This window comes from Alligator sinensis, unplaced genomic scaffold (assembly GCF_000455745.1).
Source record: "Alligator sinensis unplaced genomic scaffold, ASM45574v1 scaffold1947_1, whole genome shotgun sequence".
In the NCBI taxonomy this organism is placed as follows: domain Eukaryota; kingdom Metazoa; phylum Chordata; order Crocodylia; family Alligatoridae; genus Alligator; species Alligator sinensis.
This window is the reverse complement of record NW_005843288.1, coordinates 24326-28119: the sequence shown is the minus strand read 5'-3', so window position 1 is coordinate 28119 and position 3794 is coordinate 24326.

Genomic DNA, 3794 nt, shown 5'->3' with positions numbered 1-3794 from the left:
TTTCCCTAGAAACTGTTCAGCAGCATCCAGAACATACAAGCACCAGGCCTCGGGCTGTTTCCACAGCACAGAAACTGCTGCCGCCCACTGGGTACCTCAGTGCCAGAGATACTGTCTCCATAGCAACACAAGCCTTTTTGTTTTTCTGATGAACAGTTAGAAGAATAGAAATAGCACATCTGGAGTTGCAGTATCAGCCCCCCACCTCCTCCTGCAGGAGCCAGCCAGACACAATACCAGAGCTCTGGCAACCTTAAGACTGAATGCATTGAAAAATAGAAAAAGAGCAAATAATATACCTTAGAGATGGGTAAGATGTACAAGGTTCATTTATTAGTATGAGTCTAGGACTTGGCTTCTAAAATCTTTAAACACTGTCAGCCTACTGTATATTCTGTATATGCCATGTACATTACAGAATATTTTCATGGGGACTCATTTTTTTAAACCCAGATTCTCCTAGTATCATCAGTTCAGCTCTACAGACATTAGAGAGAGAAATATCTGAGGCATTTTACTAAGGGCTTTAAAAAACTCTTCTAAACATGTCACATCTTTAACTCTAGAAGCCCCCCTGTTTTTAATCTAGAAGCAAATGTGTTATGTCATTCTTCTGGCTATTCCTCCTCCCCAGTGAGGCAAAGCCCCCTATTTTTAGCCATCCTGGGTAATGAGCTACTGGACAGTGAAGCTGTTATTGATACAGACCTCAGCATTGCCCATCCCGGTCTCTTTAAAACACCCCAATCCTCTGTTTCTTTTTCTTCTCTGGCTCCTTCTTGACATCTCCCTTCAGTCTGTATCCTCACTTGTGTTTTAGATAGCAGGGGATATTTTACTGTCTGATATGCTTCCTACTCCAGCTTCTCTCACAATCAACCATTTTAGCAGGCAACTTGAAAAGAGAAGATGCTGGCTGGATGTATCAGTCACAGGAAGAGACAGAGGAATCAGGCTCCCTGCCACCAACCTCAAACTTCAGCAAGCGGGATGTGGGAAAAACCAAATGCCAGCTGCAGCCAAGTTAAACTGCAAAAGACCTTCATTCCTGAGGAATTTTTAATTAAATGCTGGATAGAGCCTGCCAGATTCCATTGAAAATGACTGTGTCAACTGGTTTTAAATAACAGTATTTCATATTTATGTTTTTATGTTACTTTCCATTGTTTGTTGATTTCCCTTTAGACACTTGGAAATTTCAGTCTTTGACCCAGCGCTGTTGTGTTTCTTATTTGGCAGACAGATATGTAGTTATTGTATCAGTCCAGCTTGAAACAAAATGGCTGTTTGGTAACCTGCTGGTGAACTGCTGCTGTAGGGTCAGCAGGGGGAGCTCATAACTAGACTTTTTATAGGTCCTGCAGAAACCCTGCTTGTTTCTGTTAATGGTTGTTCAGTGCATCTCCACTTGATATTGCCTGCTGGATTACTATGGGTCCTACTGCACTTCATATGAAACAGCTTGGGCCTATTTGAAATGAACTCCTCATGCATTTTTTACCTTTACTCTTTGCTAAATCACCTGCTAATTGTGCAGCTTCCAGTGTGCAGCATTTTCCACTGTGTCCAAAATATCTTTTTGTAATTCCATGTCATCTAATGAGCCAGGACATAAAACTCCATCCTCTCCCAGCACTTCTTGGGTGTCATACCCTTATTATGTGCTGTCAGAAGAGCTAGGCAGACAAGTTTCTTTGGGTGAATCTGATATCTTTTATTAGACCAAGTTGGTTGCATCCAGATGAGTGCATACGTGTGGTTTGCAGCACCACAGACCTGTCTGTGGCACCACAAATCACACATGACACACATGCAGGTGTTCACTGCCCTGCTAATTTGCAGCACGACAGGTTTTTTTGACACTGGGAGATCCCAGTGTCAAAAAACCTGTGCCAGAAAAAAGCAGGCTGGTGCAGCAGTGTGTGCCATCTGAAATTGGAGCTTGGCCAGCTAGAGCCATGCTCCGGCTGCTGGCCAGGCTCCGTGCACCTAGATCACTGCTGCTGGAACCCCAGGAGGCCCCCAGGACCCCATGTAAGGCTGCTGGGGCCAGCCCTGGTGCTGGCCCCAGCCTACCCTGCCCCATCTGGGGTAACTTGCCATGGCCCAGAGTGCCCATGAAGGGGTGTTCCCCAGGGACAACTAGCAGTGGCATAAATATGTGCCACTGCTAGTTGTCCCCAGGGAATGCACGTTCCCACTTGTGGGGACACACCCATAGTGACCATCTGGTTCCTGCTTACAGAAGAACTTGAGCAATAATATCAGAGATAAGAGCCGGTCCTCACTGCCTTCCTTCCTCCAGTATACTTAACCTTAACCTTTAACTCTAAAATGCTGTCTCCAATAAACATCTACCCCCTTATTTATGTGAACTAAGCAGTTTTTGAGTAGGCAAAGGTACCATGATCTGCCTGAGTCAGGCATAGTAGGGAGAGAGGCACTGTACTTAGCAGCCTTACTCCTGTCCAGAGGTGCCAAGTACATGGAGGCCTGAGGGCCCTGGCCCATCTTGGGAAGAGGGCTGTCACCTGAAATGCGTAAAACATTTCACATGTCAATCATTTTAGGCTCCCCCCTGGCAAAAATAAAAGTCGGTGCCTATGGTTCAGCCAGTATTGGAGCCCCTGCTCCTCTGCCACTGAACCTCTGTGCCACTCTAACTATATCAAAGCATGTTAGTCCTGACTTGCTATCTCATTTCCTGACTAATTTCTGCCAATGTTATTGAAACATTCAATTAAAGTAGAAGGAGGGTGACTGGTGGAGGCTCCTGTGAAGTCATAATGTTTCCTTCCCTGTAGCAACAAATGGCCAAGACAACAGGATTGTCTAGTGTTGCAACTTTACATTTTTTTCCACGATTGGTATGGTTCCTCTCACTGATACCTAGAACTTTCCAAGGGATTTTGGAATTGGTTGAACAGTCTTCACACATTATCATATTATAGGCAAAAAAGAGACAGAGATATAGCATTAAACTGAGTGATAGGCCTCACATTGGCTACAAATATATACCCAACATATGGGAATTCACTGCCTATTCATTATTGGTTGGTAATTTATATCTCATCATGGAGGCATCTTGGCAGAAGTGGATTCTTAGGACAGGTTAGTGGCAGTGGCTCACTAGCCTTGCAAAGGGAGAAGCTTTTATGCCAAGAAGTGGCATAGAAGATCTCATAGGCATTTGTGAAGATATCTCAATGGGTAATTGAAACTGGCTTCATTAATAGAGGAGAGGGGTGGAGAATTAGCACTAGGAAAAGAGAGGAGCCTTTCCCTGAATGCTCTGGTACAGTAACTGGCCCTTTGAATCTGAGACACAAGCTGAAAGAGCCAGTTTGTATCTTTCCCAGAAGGAAAGTGCTTTTAGCTCCTATTGTGCTTTCCCTTTGTCTGTGGAGGATGTATGTGCTTATGATCATTAGATTACATTACTTTTGCAACACAGTAGGGATGGCTTTACTTGGCTGGTGCATTCTGCTCAGAGGAGGCCAGGGTTAACATCTTGCTTTTGGGGAAGTTCTATTCAACGTGTAATGAGCCTAGGAGAATGAGGACTAAAGCACTGTGACAGTCTTATAACAAAACCTGAAACCACTCAAAATTTGCCTGGTTTCAGGTTTGTTACCTGTTTGCAATTGGGCCCAAATTAATTGAAAACTCTCTCTCTCTCTCTGTCTGAGTGTATCTGGGTTTGATTTAATGTGATGCATTGAAACTTCATGTCCTTTATATTTTGATGTGATTTCAACATAAATCCAAAAGAATGTTGGCCATTTCTAATGAGT